We start from the raw sequence: 21,346 nt of genomic DNA on the forward strand, positions 1-21,346 counted from the left end.
AGTCAACAGGTCTGGCAGCCCCAAAGAATGGGTATCTCAGTCTAGGGGAAGTTGGAATGGTTATGCCAAGGCAAGCCAGTATGCCCGGACAACACTCTCCCCAGCCCCCACCCCATGAGTCACTGCAAAATAGGGTACAAAGAGGCTGTTCAGAAAGAATGTGGGCAAGGCCAGTGAACCACTAGCGAAAGGCAGGGGGCCCTTGGCTGGAGAGAGCAGGTTTCAAATGTCTCCTTCATTAAAAGTCTCCTCACACCACATGGGGTGTCTACACAGCCCCAGAGTGGCCCCCGACCCTGGGCTTCTAAAGCCAGCCTTGAATGGGGAGGGTTTGGATGACTCATTTCCATGGATAAGGCTGATCTCAGTCCTGTCCCCTTCAAATGACCCAAGCTGAGTCTCTGCTGCCTCAGTTTCTCCTGTAGCACCTTGAAGACATAACCCCACCCCAACACTCCATGGTTCCCCCAATGAAGCATTGTAAAGGGGCAATAACCCAAAACAGGAGATGAGCAGACGATTATGTTTCCCTTTCATGGGCCTTTGATGCCTGCCTCAGAGCCTGCTTCCTCCAGGAAGTCTTCTTGAATCACTGTAGTCAGAAAATCTCTCTCCTTACTTTAAGAACTAAAGTGGTTGTTCAATTTTTTTTCAGTCACATCCAACTCTCTGTGACCCCATCTGGGTTTTCTAGGTAGAGATACTAGAGTGGTTTATCATTTCCTTCTCCAATTCATTTGATAGATGAGGAAACTGAGGCAAACAGGGAGATGTGACTTGCCCAGGGTCACACAGCTAGTAAGTGTCTGAGGCCAGATTTAAACTCAGGTCTTCCTGACTCTAGGCCCAGCACTGTGTCACTCAGCTGCCCCATTTTACACATAATAGGGATCCCATAAATGTCTACTGAATGGATTCAGTAGAGATGGTTCCCAAGGCACCCTCTACCCTCCTTTCTAACATAGGGGGACTGTCTTCCCTGTCTAGCCTGAGTATGATAGACAGTCTGTGGCCAGGAGGCCAAGGGAGCAGAGCTAGCCAGACCCCATGGGGCTGGAGCCCCTGACCTCCATCTGATCTGTGCAGCATTGCCCTGACCCACAGACCTAATCTGTTCCTGGTTCTGGCTGCTGGCTGGCAAAAGCAAGAGGGAGGAGCCCTGGTGTCCCCCTCAGCTCTGCAGTGGGACAAACAAACGTTTTTTGTGTTTGTTTTTAAACACTGGAATTCTGTCTTCCCTTTTTAAAAAAGGCCAGGGGGAAAATAACGGAAATCAAGGAAGAGAGAGAGAAAGAGAGAGTCCTGGGTCTATTCTAGGCTACAGCTGAAAGTGAAGGATGTGATTTCCAGGGACAGAAGGCCTGGCACTCAGGGGGCTGTTCAGAGTTAAAGAGGAAGTTGGTAAGTTGTTTGGGCCCCAAATGTAAGCCTTGTTAATAAAAACAACCTGGGATGAGCATTAAAACAAAACAAAATAAAAAATGACTTTCTGCCTAGAAAGGAAACATTTCATGAACATTTTTAAGCATATCCTCTGAAAACCTGAGTTTCATGACAACCCCTGACCCGGTGGTTATAGAGGGGTAGGGGAAGGATGGAGAGGGGCCCCAGTGGAGAGGAAGCTTATGGAGGGGGCAGAGGGCCTTCTTGGGGCAGCTTGGAAACCCATTTTCCCACCATCACTTTTTTCCCTCATCTGACCCATGGGGAATGTCAGGGAAAGGAAGATTTTCAAAGATCTTTTGGAGTGGAGGGCCTGAAAAGAGCCCAGCCTCTCAAATCAGAGGGTTCCAATTCAAATTCCAGCTCAGATGCTTACTCCTGAGACCTACAAATCAATTCTGCTCCCTGGGCTTCTTTCTCCTTTTCTGTAGAAGGGCTGCAGGAGGGTTGGACTAGATGGCCTCTGAGATCACTTCTAGCTCAAGATCCAGGATCCAGTCATTCCTAGCTGTGTGACCCTGGGTAAGTCATTAGTCAAATGAAGGCCCCAGAGGGCCCTTGCAATTCTACAGTTCTGACCCTCTGAGGCTGGAGCACCAATAAGAGGCTAATATAGTATTCCTGAGCTGCAGGGAGTGGCCAAAAATTAGGAGGGAGTGACCCAGGGCCTATCTAGCCACAGGTTAAATACTGTATTTGTTAGAATGGAAATAACATTTGTACAATGTTGCCTGAAGACAATGAGCTCCCAAAGGAACTCTATGAAGTGTTAGCTATTTCCTTGTTAAAGTTCTGTGTTTTGGGCTTGGCGGCTTTTTAGCCTACTTGGCTGCCTCAAATTCACCAACCTTACCAACCAGCCACCAAGCACCGATCAAGCATCTCCTATGCCAGGCACCAGGCAAGGTGCTGGGGGTCAAAGGCATGTAACTGAACATTCACCTGCCCAACTTCATCCCCTGATCCCTGGTTATAGGTCTTAGTTCTCTCTGTCTCTGTCTCTGTCTCTCTCCCCATAGATAGACAGATAGATATAGATATATATATACACATACATACAATTTTATATATATAATATATATTCTCTTTCTATATATAGAATTTTTAGCAAGGTAGAGCAGCAGATAGAAAGCCACGCCTGGAGTCAGGAAGACTCATCTTCATCAGTTCTGATCTGGCCTGAGACATTTTCTAGCTGTGTGACCCTGGACTAGTCACTTCACCCTGTTGACCTCAGTTTCCTCATCTGTTGAATGAGTTGAAGAAGGAAATGGCCAAACCCCTCCAGTACCTCTGCTGAGAAAACCCCAGATGGGGTCACAGAGAGTCAGACACAACACAAAAATACTTGAACATATTCTGGATAAATAGCTCTCCTTGTCATCTCCTGCTGATACCTTCGCTTCTTACCACCTCCAGGTCTTTGCTCATGCCAGAATCCTCTGTAGAATGCCCACCCTGCCCTCTCTGTTAAAGTCTGGTCTTTTCCTTTCTTTGACACCTGACTCATGATCTACCTCCCAAAATCCCACCCTGAGTGGTCTCTTCTTTGTTCTCTCCCTACCCTAACTCTCATGCCTGGTATCAAAAAAACCATCGATTTCCAGGGAAAGTTGAGGGTTGAAGGGGACAGGTCTACTTATCCTGTTACTTCACCTATTAGAAAAGTGGATAACCTGATGAATAGGAGACCAGATTTGAGTCACAAAGTCTTGAGTTCAAATTCTGGCTCAGATATACACTAGCTGTGTGACCCTGGGCAAATCATTTAACCTCTGACTGCCTCAGTGTCCTCATCTGTAAAATAAGGCTAATAATAGCCTCTACCTCCTAGGATTGTTGTAGAGACTGGGTGAGAAAGAACATGTACGGTGCCTTGTAAACCATAAAGCATTATTTAAACAGTAGTTTTTATCATTTTTATCTAGAGCGTGGCCAAGAACCTGATGGAGCCAAGAAGAGGGCCCTGCAAGGAGAAACGTTGTGAGGTTCAATCCCTTTCCTCAGCAGAGAGGCCTGTGATGAGAACCAGATCTATTCTCATGGGTTTGTCATCTCACTGATGTGGGAGCTCATTCCAAAGATGCAAACTACTGCTCACCCACAATTTCTCACACTCCTGAATGCACATCCTCTCATCACTCTTTCGTGGGAGTCTACCCAATGTGCTGGGCTCTCCTCTCTTGACATGGCACAGGGAACCAATGGAAAATGGAGGCCACATATCTGTTTGCCTGGCATTCCTCACTTCCAGTGCCTGACAGATCCACCTCAGGACGTCAGGGCAGGTGGTGTGCAAAGAACACAATCTTTGAAGTCGGACAACCTGAGTTCAAATCTCACCTTTAATATCACCTATGTAACTTTGACCATTGGTCAAGTCCCTTAACTGCCCTTCTGTAAAATGAGGGAGTTGAATGATCTCTGGGGACCTCTCCAGTTCTAGATCAATGGTCCTAGGATCCTGTGTCATGTGACCTTTCTGGGCCTCAGGTTCCCTGTTTGTAAAGTGAGGAGGCTGGATTAGACAGCTTTCCAACTTGTAATCTATGATTTTAGGAATGAATTTACTCTTCTCCTCAACATAGTTTTAGCAAGCCTAGTTTTCTGCTTTTTCTCTACTCTCAGGGAATGTAAAATCTAGTTCAGGAGTGGGGAACCTGTGGCCTTGAGGCCACATGTGACTCTCTAAGTTCTCAAGGGCAGACCTTTGACCGAATCCAAACTTCTCAAAAGGCCATATTTGAGGACCTTAGAGGGCCATATGTGTCCTTGGGGCCACAGGTTCCCCACTCCTAATCTAGTTACAATCAGGCTGATTTTTAAAAAAATTTTTACTTTTTAAATCAATGATCCCTTTAGGGGGATCAGTTCTGAATCCAGAGCTGGTGTCACCAAAATACCACATGTGGCATAATTATAAAAGGATTATAAGACAGAATTTGACAAATATCCAACAAATAGCCCAACAAAAATAGTTTATCATAGATCATAGGTGTTAAAGTTAGGAAGGAGACACGGAGATTAACTAGTACAGCCCCTGCATTTTGCAGATGAGGAAACTGAGGCCCAAAAGAAAACATTTTATTCAAGGTCACATGGGTAGTAAGCAGCAGAGTCAAGATTTGAGCTAAGGACCCTTTTCTCTAAATCTTCCTTTTTTTCTCTATATGGACAGGAAGTTCCATAGGAATTCAGAGAAGGGACGAATGTCATTGGCCTAGGGTAGTCAGGGATGACAGCATGGAGGAGGTGAGATTTAGCTTGGCTCTGAAGAATGGGTAGGTCAGAGAGAGGAAGAGAGACAGAGGAGAGAGAGAGAGAGAGAGAAGGAAGTGAGAAACAGAGAAAGGAGAGACAGAGAGAGAGAGAGAGAGAGAGAGAAAGAAAGAAAGACAGAGAGAGAGAGAGAAAGAGAGAGAGAGCATGTGCACAGGTGGAAGGCACTCCAAGTGAACATCACATTTGGGGACAATAAGAATCATAAGACCTAGACGTAGAGTTGGAAGGCACCTCAGAGATCACCTATTCCAAAAATTTCATTTTACAGATGAAGAAACTGAGACTGAGAGAAGGTAAAAAGTGACTTGATTGTCATGTAGGTGCCAAGAGGCATTGCCTGGACCCAAACCCAGGTCCTCTGACTGCAGGGTGACTTCTTCCCCCTGGGCTGCACTCCCTTGGGCAGAAAAGGCCAGTTTGTGTTGGAGACCATTAGATCAGGCTGGAAAGGTATGATAGCTTCAGACTGTAGAGATCCTTGAATGCCAGGCTGAGAACTTTAAACTTTACCCTTGAGGGTATGGGGAACCACAGAGCAGCAGAGTGGCATGTCGAAAGTTGTATTTTAGGAGAAATTCATTTGGTGGCTGTGCACAGGGAGCACTGCCCGCCATCAGAATTCTGTGGCACCTCCAGCAGAGCCGGGCACACAACAGTCCATAGAGGCTTGCTGAATGAACAAAGCAGCAAATTCCCATTCCTGGGGGCAGATGCACAATGGGTGAATGTTACCCAAGAAGTGCTGGGCAGGAGGCCAAAGGTTCATCCAGCCAAAATTCCAAACTAGAAAGAATCAAACCGAAGTTTCTCTTCATCCCCAGCACCCTTTGCTTCCTCTACTCAGCCCACCCCCTCCCCTCTCCTCCCCTCCCCCCCAGAGATCCTCATTGCCCTAGCCCCAGCTCAGGCCAACCAGCACTCCAGAGGAGAGAGGAGAGGCTCATGGGAGAAGGCTATCTAGAACAGGAAGACACCTCAGGGGCCAGCTAGTCCAACCCTTTCATTTTAGAGGAGGAAACTAAGGCCCAGCCAGGTGCCATGACTTCAACTCCACTGTAGAACTGGTAGGGACTCCTGAGGTAATCTAGAGCCACCTCCTCTTTTTACAGGTGAGAGGACATTAAGTGACTTGCCCAGGGTCACACACTGAGGAACACACAAGTGCACTAACCTCTAGGAGCTCACAATCCAGTGGACAAATCAGGATGGGTACACAGAAGGACAAACCACAATAAACATTCAGAATTTGGAGTCAGAAGATGTGGGCTGAATCCTGGCCCCTCCTTCTGCCCCAATATTTCTCCACTGTTAGCATCACAGAGCTAGACTTAGAAGGAACCTTGAGATCAGCTAGTTTAATCTGTCCATTTCATAGATGAGGCTGCTGAGGGTTAAGTGACTTGCCCAAATTCACACTGGTAACAAGGATCAGAAGCAAATTTTGAACTCAGGTCTTCTGACTCTCTCTGTACACTGCTTCCCCTTCTCTATCTCAAAGTTTAAGCGTAGGGGAAAGAATTGTAATTTTTTCTTTTCCCAGCTTTGCCCATGAGACCGCCTCATAGAGAGAGGATGGTGGGAGGGGGATGGGATTATAAAGAAATGCTAGTGAGTTCTAGGTTCCAAAGGAGTGGCCCCTTTGGTATCTAGTTCTTGCCCCACCCCCAGACTTTCTCTCACCTTCATTCTCTCCTTCCTGGGCAGCTAAAATTTCTCATTGTGGATAGCCCTAGTCAAAGCATCACCCCCAGGAGTCTGGGTTAGGTGGTTCAGTAGCAGTGGCTCTATATTCAAGATTGATGCCTATAAGGATCATTGATAAAAAACCCAAAGTAAAAAAAAAATTTCTAGTTTCCACCACCCCTTTCCACCATGGTGTGACCCCTAAGCTTGGTGGTAATGTTTGTTATTGAATCACATTTAGTACTGAGGGGAAACTGAGGCACAAGGAGACTCAGAGAGAGAAATCTATGGTATAGTATCAGGCTCATGTTGCCAGTCAGTTTTTTTCTCACTGGCTCACCATCCTTTCTGGGAGACCTGAAACACCCTGGGCCTGGTTGGAAAGACTCACCAATGAATCCTCCCTCCCACAAGTGTGCACAGGACTCCTGTGCACCCACCCAGCAACCAGGGAGGAACTCAGGGCCCCAGGGTCCCGTCCCTACTCCTGCCTGACCAGCCTGCTGTTGGCAAGCATCTCTTCCCCTGCAAGGGTAGTAAATTCTGCTGTCTCATGGTATCCTGGAGCCCACAGGGACCATCCACCCAGCCAGAGCTGCAGGCATCTGAGAAAGGGGGAGGGGGCAGGAAGAGGGGCCAACCCACCAGCTCCATTTGTGACCACGTTGAACAAGGAGCAAAAAGTCTCTGCCCCCAAGCAGGAGCAAGCGGTCTGACCCCGGCCTCTCTCTCCCTCCCTGATCCCCACGAAAGGATGCTGATGTGCCCGGCTCTCCTTGTTCTGAGAGAATCAGTCACCCTAATCCTGCTCCTGGAGTTTGTATGGGGGGCAGGGGAAGCGGCGTTGGCTGTAAACCCCACAGACCCACTTAACAAAGAGCTGTCCTCGGCGTGGGCAGGCTCCCAGGCCCTGGCAGAGCCAAAGGGGGCATTTGGCATCCTCGCATGGCTCCTGCACACACCCACCCAGGCCAGTCTCGGTGGTCTTTTTCCTGTCCGGTCACCCCGCCCCCCCAGCCCCCTGACATGCATACAAATCCAGCTCAAGGACAATGCTTTTTCCCCCATCCGCTACCGAAATGCCCAGTCTCCTCCGAGCCCCTCCTGAGTCCCACCGGCGTCTTCCCCGGGCCATCCCTCCTCCCCATCCCCTCCTTTGTTGCCAGCAGGGGCCGGGGTTTCCACGCTGCGGGTAGCCCCGGCCCCAATCCTGCCCCCGGCCCAACGGCCTGCCTACCTTCTTCCTGCCTGCGCTGGTCCTCTGCATCCAGATGGCAAGGTGGCCGGTGCCCGGGCCAGGGCTGGGGCTGGGGCCAGGGCCAGGGCTGGGCGCTGTCCTCTCTCCTTGCCCGCCTGGCCGGCCGGCCTCGCCAAGCGCTGGCCTCCCCGCCTCCCTGCCCCTCCCTCCCTGGGGTTCTGGGGGGTGGGGGAGAGGAGGAGGAGGAGGAGGGGGAGGACGAAGAGGAGGATGAGCAGGAGGAGCAGGATGCCGCCGCCGCAGCTGCCCCAACCCCGAGAGCAGGCTGGCCAGCCCGGAGTCAGCGCTGCGCTGCGTTGCGCTGCCCTGGGAGATGGCTAGGGTGGGAGGCAGCCAGAGGCGGGCGGGCACAGGCTGGCTGCTGGGCAGGAGGCTGGGCGGGCAGCAGAGGATCCCGCCCCCCCGCCCCGCCCCGGCCCCGCTCTGGCCCCTCCTTCCCGCCCGGCCCAGGGGCAGCTGGCAGCCCCGAGCCTCTGGATGCGCGGCTGGCGCGCGGGCGGGCGCAGGGAGGCTACCCTGCCCAGCCCTGCCCGGCCCGGCCCGAGGGGCTCTGCAGGCTCCGGCCAGATCCTCGGCCAGCTGCGGCTGCAGCGGCTGCTCGCGCCTGGAACAAAAGGGGAAGGAGCCGACCGAAGGGAGGGAGGGGCAGTCCAGCTGTTTGCATGAAGCATTCTTCTGGTTCCCAGGTCGCCAAGCAGCCTGAAAAGCGCCCGGGAGGGCGGAAACGGACGCTGACACTGATGTTTCCAAGTGGTCTCCCGCCTACAGTAGGAGCTCCTTGAGGGCAGAGCTGGGCTGTGTTTTTTGCTTTCCTTTGTAGCCCCAGCATTTAGTACAGGACCTGGCATATAGTAGGCACTTAATAAATGCAGGAATCCTGTGACAACCACTTATATTGTACCCTATGTGTACATCTATCTATACATATATGTATTTATGCGTGTGACTCTAACCTTAATCCTAATTCCGACTATATAACTATATCTATATCTATATATATCTATAAAGCAGAGTTGTGTGGTGTAGTACATAGAGTGGTTTAGGGTCAGAAAAAGAGTTGAGTTCCAATCCTGCCTCAGACAATACCTGGTAGTGTAGGATAAGTCATTAATCTCTCTGAGCCTTACAAAATTCCCTAGAGTAGACCAGTGGCTATTTGTATGGGTGGAGGGAGTTCCCACACTGGGAGTTCCAGACAATGATGAACTCAAAGATCCTTCCTGTGTTCATGAACACCTACATGCAGCCGGTGGCATAGTAGAGAGCTGGCATGGGCATTAGAAAGATTTGAGGTCAAATCTTGCCTCTGACGTAATGGCAGTGTGATTTTTGGGCAAGTCACTTAACCTTAGGTCAACAGTGTCAAACTCAAATGGAAATGGGGGCCACTAAACTACATGAGGATCCATGTGACTGGATATTGACTTAGAAAATAACATGTTAATATTATCTATGTTCTACTGTGTTTTTATTTCTTTTGCTAAATATTTCCCAATGACATTTTGATCTGTTTCAGGCAGCAGTATCAGAGACCAATGCTGTCTGTGCCTTGTGTCTGCTTTAGGCAATGCTTTAAGATCTCAGACTGCTGAGACGGTGCTGACCATTGGTACGGGGAATTTCCTCACTTAGGACTTTCCTATACTCATAAACTCACAGGTACAGTCCCTTAATAAAGGATTTGTTCTGTAAAACTTGGACTTAGTCAAAAGACCACACCCAACAACCTAGAAGGCCATGTGTGACCTTGAGGTCTCAGGTTCCCCACCCCTGCCTTAGACTAATAATCTTGACCCTCCCAAGACAAAGTAAAGGGCAGGCCACTGACCAAGTGGATTTACCAATACCTATGATTATTTCGAAGCCAATCACCAAGATTTATTATTTCACTTTTATATTGTACAGGTATGCCTGTCTTATATGTGCAGGTATGTGTGTATCTAGGGGCAGCTCGGTGGTGCAGTGTATAGAGCACCAGGCCTGGAGTCAGGAAGACCTGAGTTCAAATCTGTCCTTCAACACCTCCTGGCTGTGTGACTCTGGGCAAGTCACTTCACCCTGCCTCAGTTTCCTCATCTGTCAAATGAGCTGGAGAAGAAAATGGCAACCCACTCTAGTATCTCTAAAAAACCCCAGATGGGTTTATGATGAGTCAGACATGACTGAAAAACAATAATGTGTGTACGGGAGGGGAAGGAGAGGATGTGGATGTGGTTAAGGAAACTGTAGATCTACATGGGAAATGTTTTATCCTATCCCACTTCCTTTTTTTAGGATCACAGGTTTGGAGTTGAAAGGACCTTAGAGACCATCAAGTACAATGCCCTCTGATGAGGAAACTGAGGCAGAGAGAGTTAATGACTTGTGCAACACCACACTGTTAGAAATGCCTGAGGCAGGATTCAAACTCCTGTTTTCTGAGTTTCAAGTCCAGGCTCTCTACCAGCTACTCTAGCTGATCTGATTCTAGTTTTCATTTTTTAAAAACTTGTTTTATTTTTAACCTATGGAATAAAACAAACATTCCTGTAACATAGTATAATAAAAAAAGATGATTGCCCATGAAACTACAAATCTGCAAGGCACAACTTGCTGTTTCTTTCAAATATGCAACAAAATTATTGGGTAAATTTCTTTTTCTCCATTTCCCTACCCTCTTTCATTTTGTTTTTGTCATTTCCTAGTATGTCCTACCTAGCTCTCTGCTCCAAGTTACCTTTCCCTTGTAACAACAACAACAAAAAGTGAAAAATTCACCTGAAATCAATTCCAGCTATGGTCCAGTGAGTTTGATTTGGAGCCAGAAGTTCTGGGTTCAGGTTCTCCCTTTCTTCCTCTTATGAGGTGTGTAAACTTGGACAAACCATGCTGAGGAGTTGTGGGATAGAAAAGGTGCTGGATTTGGAACTAGAGAACCTGGGGCCAAATATAGGCTGTTCTACATATTATGATACTTTGAGCAGTCATTTAACCAACCTGTACTCAGTTTCCACATCTGTAAAGGGGGTTAGACTAGGTGATGTTTAAAGTTCCTTCTAGAACGAGCCTGTGAACCTGCATCTTCAACTGTTAACAAGCAGAACGGGGCAGCAAGAGGCCTGGGGAGGAACCTCATTACATTGAAACCTTAGCGGTTAATTGGAGGATTGACTGAGATAATGGGGTGGGAAAGTCACTTTTATTGGGTAAATGTCAGTGGTTATCACCATGGGGTTACTAGCCTAAACATTTTCCTATTCTGGGTCAATTCTTTGGCACCACAAGGAAGGGCAGAAATCTCTCCTTCCTTCCTTCTCTGTACCCATCACCCTCAGCCAGTTCTGCTCTTGCCCCCAGGGCCTATTCCAAGCTCTTCCTGGGCCTGGCTCAGCCCAGCGTTAATCCTTCTTTCTTATGACTCAGACTGGTAAAGGTTCAAGGTGTGGCTGCACTATAGTCAGAGCCAGGAGGAGGAGGAGAGAAGACTCTCCTCAGGAGTCTTCAAGAATCATGGGGAAGACTCTCTAAGGATGAAATGTATGTATCTAATATGCCCTAATCTAATATATATAAATATATGTGTGTATGGATACATACATGTGTATATATTATATTTATACATATCATATATATGTAGTGTATGTAAGTGTATATATATGTATATATATATATATAAAGAGAAAGAAACAGAAAGAGACAGAGACAGAGACATAGAGACAAAGACAGAGTGTGTGTCACTGATTTTAGGAAGATGTTTTATACCAATTATTCTTATCATATGACCTTAGTAAATACCCTTTTCTAAAAGTTAGTTGAGTCTGTCTAACTAATTGATATCAACAGATAATCATGGGGTGCAGGAATACACTGGTGGGGGCTCATGAGCTATGGGGTGGCGGTGATATCAGTCTCCAGCTCTTCAGAACTAGATTTAAATCCCCTGAAGGAAGATGCAGCAGCCATATTCTGGTGACCCAGTCTGCCAGTTTGAGCGAGGGTTGGGAGAGTGGTTTCTGATGTTGAACTGTTTGATTTGATCAGAGACTTTGGTGGGAGAATTTTCTTCTCTAAATCTTCAGTAGTTGTGGCTAAAGCGCCATAGATGTGGTTCTCAGGCCACATTTCCACAGCAGTTGTTTCCTGAGAGGATGAGACTCTGCCAGGCACTGCCACTGTAAGCCCATGGGTGGTAGTTGGTGAGCAGTTGATATTGGTAACATTTAGGAAGGGGGGCCCCTCCTTCACAATGATCATTCTCCTCATTGATGGCTGTGGGGCCTGGGCTAGAAGCAAGGCGAGAGATCTGGGGATCCCTGCTATTCCCAAGGTTCTTGGATTCAGCATCTTTGGCAGTCTCCATCATGGTCTGAGGAGAGGTGTTGATCCAGGTTTAACTTGTCTGGCATGAGCTGCCTCCCATCTCTCCCCACAGATACCTTAATGCTTTAGCCAAGCTAGATGCCCACAGGTGGATTTGTAAAATGGAGGGGGGTTGTCTCTCCTCCCCCTACTAGAACGGGAGTTTTTATTTTTTGCCTTTTGGCGTAGCAATGTTCCTTGCTCAAAATGCCAGAGAACACTGCCAGAGATGTAGAGCTGGAAGGATGCCAGTCCAACGCCATCATTTCAGAGGTGAGGAAGCTGGGGCCCAGAGAGGTGAAGGGACACATAGATAGTAAGTGGCAAAGCCAGGTGTGACTCCTTAGTGCCTTTAAAATCACGTCCAAACTACTCTGTCTGGCATTTTTATTTTAAGCAATTGGACTTAAATGACTTGCCCAGGGTCACGCAGTTAGTAAGTGTCTGAGGTCAGTTATGGACTCAGATCCTCCGGACTCCAGGGCCAGTGCTCTATCTACTTTGCCATGTAGTTGTCCCTTCCAATTGGCATTTAAAACTCTTCACAGACTGCCTCCAACCTACCTTTCCAGGCCTATTATACATGTAATGAGGACTATCCCATGTATTTAATGCAGCACATCATTATGTGACTAAAAGGGAAGTAGAGTTGACATCTCTGGCCTCTTCTCCCCCCTTCCCCGTTAAGGGAGACTTTAATTCTTTCCAGGAATGGAGATGGGAGTTGAGGCCAGAGGCCTCCTCAGAGGGAGGGATCCTGGGCTATAATCATATCTATCTGTTCCCTTACCTGTTGTTAGAATGGGAGATGTAGGTTTCAGGTTCAAGCTAACTTCTGACAGATGTTGAATTACAGGCGAAAGCAGGAAGAGCCTTGATTTATATCCAGGCATTGACTCCTTTCCCATCAAGCATCAGTTCTACGATGAACATTCCTAGTAGGTAGCCAAGAAACCCATTTACCTAATTATAGTAAAACAAAAATCAGAGGAAGTGTATGTACCCTATAATATGTACTAAAATATGTGCCATACCATACAGAAGGAAGGCGCCCTCTCATTGAGGACAAGGTAATTCAGCTCAGCCAAAAGAGGGTCTTAGATATCCTTCAAGCAGAAAATCCTAGTGCCTTGTGTAGTAAGTTGGTGATATGGATATGAGGGAGACTACCTGCCCTCCTTCTTCTTTGGCTTTTCCCCAGAGGCTTTTTCTTCAGCAAACTGAAATGCGGTTGCCATCATCCATCTTCTCTCTTGAAACTGAGCCTCAGCAGTGCCTGAGGCCTGAATTCCGAAAAGATTCTTGAGCTGAAAGAGAGTGATCCTCTTCTCTTTCCCAGTCTAAACAACTCCACCCAAGCACTCACACAGGTGCAGGGCGTTGGTCTGCACCAGAGAGGAGAGTCCTACACTAGTGGACTTTGGGACTTGGGTTACCTCATCATTCCCCTTTTCAAGCTCTACCTACCATCCAACAAAACCATCCTTTCTCCAGTTGTTGACATACAACATTGTTCCCCAAGCCTGGAATACTCTCTCCACCCTCCAAAGGTCTTTAAGCAAAGCTCATTGAGAGGAGGAAGTGTTTCATATTCCCAGTGCCTAGTACAGTTCCTGGAATATGGCAGGTGTTTAATAAATGCTTGCTGGTTGATTGATTATAGTGGGAATTCCTTCCGAATATGGATTGGATCAGATGGCTCCCAAGATTCCTTCTGACTTAAAAATTCCATGATTCTGTGATTCCTAGAATCTGTAGCTTCCTTCAAGGCTGAGCTCAAGAATGACCTCTGACCTGAGACCTCTCCTTATTGTTTCCAGCTGCTAGTGCATCCCACTGAAATCATGATAGGTAGATAGATAGATAGATAGATAGATAGATAGATAGATAGATAAATAGATAGATAGATGGATGGATGGATGGATGATAGGTAGATAGATAGATGGATAAATAGATAAGATAGATGGATGAATAGATAGATGATAGGTAGATGGATGGATAAAGAGATGATGGATGTATGGATGTATGGACAGATGAACAGATAGATGGATGAATAGATAGATGGGTTAATAGATAAATAGATGGATGAATAGATGGATAGATAAATGGATGAATAGAAAGGTAGATGATTAGCTAGATGGATAGATGAATGGACAGATGAAGAGATAGAGATATATACACATATGTGTGTGTATATATTGCATATACTGATATATATACATGTTGTTTCTCCCATAGAATCTAGTCTCCTTCAGGACAGGAATTACATGACTTTTATCTTTGTGTCTCACCCAGAGCCCAGCACACAGCTGGCGTTTAATAAATTCTTGTCAATTAAATGGTTCAAAGGCACATTCTGTCTTTTGGGTCCAAGCCCAGAGCTCCCTTCCTTAGATGTTGCTGGACTTCCAGTAAATGTTTAACGAATGCTGTTTGAATGAACTGTGCCCCACTGGTCTAGATGTGGAGACCCCAGGATTTTTAGGGGAGTCTGAATAGGGACAGGAACAGGAACTGGATCTGGGATTTCCTTGGGAACTTACCAGGTGAGGAAATTCCTCTACCAGTGTAGGTTGGCACCACTTTCCAACTTACAGCATTAGAAAATTGCCTAGAATTCTGAAAAGGGAAGTGACTTGTCCAGGGTCATGCAACCCGGACATGTCAGGGGTTGAACTTGAGCCTCTATCTTCCTTCCCACATACCTCTACCATGTCTACCCACCCCAGAAACCTTCTCCAATGCTCTGGGGAGAAGAGAGAGGTCTTTTGGATGTTGAAGCACCCAGTCCAGGGGCTGACTCCCTGTCCAAAGAATCCAGCGCCCTGCTGTCACACTCCCTGGGTCAAGGCATTTGACCCCTTTGGGAAACTGGCTAAAAGGACTAGCTGACAGCTGAAAGCAACTAAAGCAAACCAAACCTGAACAGGAGAAAAAACGGTTCAGTGTGCCTAAAGAAGCTCCCAGCAGCCAAGGCATTAATTATCCCAGCCAAGCTAAGCCTGTGACAATGACGTATTTGGGCTTGTTTTTTCCTAAGCCCACAGCTCTGCTGTGAAAAACCAAATTTTCCATGTGAAGCTGAATGAGAGATACTGAACCCAGTGACTGTGTTTCTGCGACCAGATCTTCCTGTAATTTTCAGGCCTACATTCTTAGCCAAAATGCTGAAGATAATCTGAATTTGGCAAATTTGGATTGCTCAGAGCTTTTGGCTGGAGTAAGAAGAGTGTGGACTTGGAGGCAGCTGGGGCCTGGGTTCAAATCCTAACTCTGACCCTTGGGCAAGTAATTTTACCTCTCAATCTCCTCATCTGGAAAATGGGGAGAATAATCCTTGAACTATTTATCCTACAGGGCTATGGTGATGAAAGTCAGAGGAGTACGGTTAGGTGGTGCTGCAGTGATACAGAGCTGGGCCTGAAGTCAGGAAAACCTGAGTTCAAATTCAGCCTCAGACACTTACTAGCTGTATGACTCTGAAAAAGTCACTTAACCCTGTTTATCTCAACTTCCCCATCTGTAAAACAAGCTGGAGAAGGAAATCGCAAACTACTCACAATGTCTTTGCCAGGAAAACCCCTAATGAGGTCAGAAGAGTCAAATGTGACTGAACACAGTGCGAAAAGCAACTTGAGTCAGAAGATCTGAGTCTGAATCCTGGTTTTGTGACTTACTGTGTAGTCTGGGCAAGTCCCTGTACCTCAATTTCCTCATCTGTAGAATGAGGATGGTTTCTGAAGTCCTTTCACTTCTCCTTCTAGCATTTTATGATTACTAGCTGGTGACCTTGGGCAAGTCACTTAATGTCTCTAGATTCAGTTTTCTCATCTGTAAAATGTGGGTGTTGGACCAGATGGCCCTTGAGCTGCTTTCCAGACCTAGATATATAAGCCAGTGATGTCTAAAGTTCTTTCCAGTTCTAAATCTAGAATCTTATGAAATCCCTATTTTAAAAAAAACATTTTGATGCAAAGGCATCACATTATAGTTATTATAACTATATCATTATAGTTATAATATTACATACAATATAATTATATAATATTATATAATTCTGTATTATTAATCATATAATATATCATATTATTGTTCACATTATAGTTATTTCCCACCCTGCTCCAGATGAAACCCACCCTTGTGACAAAGAAAAAAAGTTAAGTAAAGTCCAGTACAGAGACTGTATCTGATATTGTATAGGACAGAATGTTGTAGAGGGTGACCCATGTCAGATGGAAGTACCATATTGGGTGTATTTGCTTAATTTTTTCTTTTTGTCAGGGATAGAGGTGGGGTGAGTATAGAATCCAAACTAAGCCTTCTTCACCTTCTTTCTGTCATGGACTTCTTTGGTTGTCTGGTAAAGTCTTTCTCAGAATATGATTTGTTGCCCATGTTCATAATGGAAAGAAATGAACATTTACAGTCGGAGGTCAGTGAAAATTAAGGTGTCATTTTTATTCCTATGTAAGGTCATAGATGCCCTGAAATCTATGAGGAGGGAGAGGTCTGTTGATATCAGGTTCTGAATTTGTGATCTAAAAAGAAGAGGCCCACCCACACTATCCTGCCCCAGAAATAGCTGTGACAAAAATATAAATGGTACTGATAAAACTCTTTAAAAATTATTTAATGAGGGGTTTGGAATCAGAAACCTCTCAGGTCCCTTTGGCTCTCAATCTGTGATTCTGGATGAAAATGTCCCCTTCTGTGGAATATCCAAGTCACGATTTCTTCTTTCAAAACTTGTAGACTGGGACAGCTATTTGGTGAGGCAGCAGAGGGATTGAAGTTAGTCACTTCTGGTTAACCCTGGAAAAAGAACTGTGGGATATTAGACCAAATCTGGGTCAAAGGGAGACTTGGCTGGTGGAGGTTGGGGGAATAGGGAATATTCTGAGGGTATCACTTTTCAAGGCTGTGCCTGATCTTCATTAACCTGGACAGTTGAGGCTTGAGTAAGATTGTTTGATGTGATGCCAATCTCCAATGGGCAGATTTCCCCCCAGTACTGAAATAGGTGGGGGGAAGGGTCATCTTCTACACTTTACAAAGTATATAACTGAGATTCTTGGAGGAATAATGATAATCTTAGACTGTGGTTTGCAGAGAGCCAATGACTTACCCTTAGGGATTGTCCAGATGACCTTCCTGAAGGCTAGGTCAGTCCCTCTGATTCGTTGTCAGGGGCTCAGGCCACAGCTGCTCCCAGGTCTCTTTTGGAAAGAGGCAAAAAATGGAGATTGTCACCTTCCCTCCTTTCCCCACAGAGCTCTGGATACATGCTCTGTCATCCTCCGAGGGAATCTGGCAAGACTCAGGGAAGAACGATACAACGTCCCCTTCAGCACAGCTCTTTCCCCAAGTTCTATCATCTCTTTTTCTGTGAGAGTGAAAGAATAATTCCTACCATGTGGGAATAGAAGAGAATGACTGCAAATAGCAGCCATGTGCTTTCATCTCCCTCTGGAATGGCGCTATGTAAACATGGGGCCATGTTGTCATTGTTGGGCTCACACCATCATCCTTATGATCTCAAAGGCATCGAAGGAGAAATAAACAGGACCCATCAACAAGAGGAAGGGAACAAGTCTGGAAATCAGAAGACCTGAGGTTGGGCCTCAGACCTACTTCCAACCTTGGATGATTTTGAATTAATCCCTCCTTCTCCCTAAGCACCATTTTCTTAAAATTTTGGCAAAGATTGTGGGATCCAGCATCCAGACCTCATAGGCTATCCAACTGAACACTCTCACTTTACAGATTAGGAAACTCAGGTCCATTGAAGTGAAGTGACCTAGGACCCCAGATCATAGCTTTGGGGTCAGAAAAGACCATCTATTCCAATCCTCTCATTTTACAGGATGGTGATGTCACATGTCAGAGGAAAAATTTGAACCAGGTCCCCTGCCTCTACAACCAGTGCCCTTGTCCTGGTATCAATGAGGTTCCATCTACCTCTGACACTGCTGAGTTCATAAATATAAAATGGGAAACTGAGATAACACAAGAGGAGAGACCAATGATCCAGGCTGCAAAAGGAGGTAGACATAGGGCAAGAGAAAGAAAATCAGTCAATTGGTCAGTCAATGAACATTTGTTAAACTGCCTACTATGTCCAGGTTCTGTATCACAAAGCTACCTGAAAAGCCCTTCAAGAAAATACTACACACTTCATTCATGGCCATTTGGGGAGAGCCAGAGTGACTCCAACAGACTATATGGAAAGATTAAGAAGTCAGAGGATGGAAAAAAATCAATTTTAACCAAAGTATTTTGATTATCTTCCCCCTCCATCTCTGATCAAATCCATCTCTGAGGCCTCCTCCTTTCATGGAAGTCAGTCTGGGTTCTTGAAGGCAAAATCAATGGAGTGCCAACACTAGGAAGTCCAGTAGGGCTTAGCATATGGGCCCAGTGACAGATGTCTGTTGACCAAGGTCTGGCCTAGTTAAGTGCGAAGGGCTCATCACCAGATTATCCACAGGGTGAAGAGTTGTTCAGCCATGACAAGGCTTAAATAAAGACTGTCTACTCAGTCCCAGCAGAGTGAGTACCCACACTAAGAATATCGAAATTTTTAAAGTTTGAGGGTTAAATATGGTTTGGTGCAAGGTCCAGTTTTAAAGTCAAAATGGGAACTTCCTGACCCTATTGAAACTGAATGGTTTATCCTATTTCTTCATTTTCTTTCCTAAATACTGCTTGTTTTATTTTTAAGATGCTGCTAATGAACTTATAGACAACCATCTGGAAAAATGCTCAAAATCACTTACAGTTGGGAAAATGCAAATTGAAACAACTCTGCAGCATCATCTCACACCCATCAAATTGTCAAAGAAGGGGGAAAGAGAAAAAAAATAATCAGTAATGACATGATGGGAAGACAGACACACTAATACACTCAGTGAGCAGTGCAAAGGCCCAGCCATTGGAGAATACAAGAAAAATTATAAACCCAGTAATTCCAATCATTCCACTTTTGAATTTGGTCCCTAAAGAGTAAATCACTTGTTTATTTTACCTATCCTTTGATTCTATTGATATTGGGAGCTCCCAATAAAGATCCATAATCTTGGATGATTACTCATTTTCCTTATCTGTAAAATGAAGCATTGAACTACATGTCCTCTAAAATCTTTTCTAGGTCTAAATTTATGTGTGACCTGAGCAAGCCATATAACTGTGCCTCAGTTTCCTCATCTATCAAATTGAAGGGATTGAGCTAGCAGGATGACTTCTAAGGTCCCTTCCAGCTCTAGAGTTATAAGCCCATGAATTTTCTCAACCAAGGCAGACAGGCAGCTCTGCAACTAGAGAGTTGTGGGATGCCTGGGCTGAGGGAGGCATTGAGAGATTAAGTGATTTAACAGGCCCCATACCAGACAGGTAACAAGGATAAGAAGGTTACCTGACTGTCTATCTCATAGGTTCCCCAAGTGAGTGATGCAATCCCCTGGAGATCACTAGAATGATCCAGGGAGGTGCTAGTAGTCTTGGGTACAACTGGGAGGTATTGAATAAAAATAAGGGGATGGTGGAAGCATAAGGAAAGAAGAGAAGAGAAGAAAATTTTGAAAAATCATTAATAGATGTTTCATCTGTTGTGAAACAGAATTGAAGTCATAGTGATTACATTATTTTCCAAATAAACACACAAAATGCAAGTTATAAAGGATCAGTGATCAAGTCCTCTTATAGGTCTTAACAAGCAAGTGCTGGCAGGCAAGAGTATCACATATTGTTGGGTAGTCCAGCATGCATCAGCAGAAATATGTACATATTATGTATGACTTGTTTACAATACGATATTATATGGTTATGAGGCAATATTGTGTCATCAAAATTTCAGTGCAAGAAAAAAACACAAGTTTACAATAAATTATTAAATTTAAGATGAGTCATTTTTTAAAAATTTCTATTTTTTTGAAATAACACAAATTTTTAAAATACCGTTAAAGGCTAAAGTAGATTTCCAGGGAGGGGTGCTTAGTAATTTTTTTAAAAGGGGGCAGTTAAACCAAATAAGTTTGGGAACTTCTGATCTAACCCCTACATTAACATTGCTTATCAAGAATACAAAAAGGTTACTGATAACAAAATATTGATTTGTCTAGAAATAACCATAGTAACATTATGGATAATAGTAAAGTGTTAGAAATCAACTCTATGTGCAACAGTTGGTACAAACTGTGGTAACTGAATGTAAGGAAATATTACTTTGCCTCAGTCAGAGACAAGAATTCCAAATAATGTGGGAACAGAGGTATGAAATGGGGTAGAAGGAAGAAAGAACAGAAAACAATGACTAGGTAAATAAAGTCAACTCAGATTGAATACAAGAGAACTGGGATGCTATGCTACAGTAACTTGCAAAGTTCCATCAGTTACACTCAGTTACAATCACTCCGTTACAATGTTTCGGGTAACGATTTGGGGGATCTTTGGGATCATAGAGACAGAACTGGAATGAATCTTGAAGCTCATGCCATGGGGTGGTTCTCAACAGGGGCTCACAGCAATATCTAAGTGAGGGGAGGGATGAGGTCACACTAAAATTCTTTAATGGTACCTTAAGCAATAAATAATTGCAGAATATTGTAAGTAGTATATTAAATTAGGACAACTAAGTGATGCAATGGATAGAGGGCCAGGCCTGGCATCAGGAAGATTCATCTTCTTGAATTCAGATCTGATCTCAGAAACTTACTAGCTGTGTGACCTTGAGTAAGTCACTTCACCATGTTTGCCTCAGTTTCCTTATCTATAAAATGAGCTGAAGAAGGAAATAGCTAAACCAGGCCAGGATTTCTGCCAAGAAAACCCTAAATGAGGTCATGGAGAGTCTGACACAACTGAAAAACAACTCAACAACAAAAATATTCGTTTTCTCCGGGGTTCACACTTCTTTTTTATTTTTTGGAGTGAAAGAAGTTCACAGAACAAAAAACCTTAGGAAGCACCATTTTTTATAAAAATCTCTAAAACCTGACAAGATAAGATAAAATATATAGGATTACAAAAGAAATCAATTATATTAAAATTTGGTTGCATATATATATACATGCATATATATGTGTGTATATATATATATATATATATACATATATATATATAAGTTCATAGACCCAGGTTAAGAACATTTGATCTCTACACATAGCTTGCCTTCTTAATGGGTGAGGGAGGGGAAGAGGAGAGAGAGAATGTAGAAATAAAGAAAAATTTAAATAACTCCTAAAACAAATAATAATTTTAAAAAATCCTTGATCTAGGCCATTCCCTTCATTTTATGGATGAGCAAACTGAGGCTTAGAGAGATTGACTTGCTCACGGTCACACAAT

General features: G+C 44.9%; 1 protein-coding gene across 3 annotated transcripts in view; it reads right to left on the reverse strand.

Moving 5' to 3' along the window:
* CLIP2 (CAP-Gly domain containing linker protein 2) overlaps positions 1-8,239 on the reverse strand; it is a 122,002-nt gene extending 113,763 nt beyond the window's left edge. The window contains exon 1 of one of the 3 annotated variants that reach the window (XM_072640174.1): positions 7,646-8,239. The gene's annotated coding sequence lies outside the window, so the exon portion shown is untranslated. The remainder of the gene's footprint in view (positions 1-7,645) is intronic. The other 2 variants (XM_072640173.1, XM_072640175.1) reach the window with 2 other exon arrangements.
* Between the last annotated feature and the right edge of the window lie 13,107 nt (positions 8,240-21,346).

This window comes from Notamacropus eugenii, chromosome 2 (assembly GCF_028372415.1).
Source record: "Notamacropus eugenii isolate mMacEug1 chromosome 2, mMacEug1.pri_v2, whole genome shotgun sequence".
Taxonomy (NCBI): Eukaryota; Metazoa; Chordata; class Mammalia; order Diprotodontia; family Macropodidae; genus Notamacropus; species Notamacropus eugenii.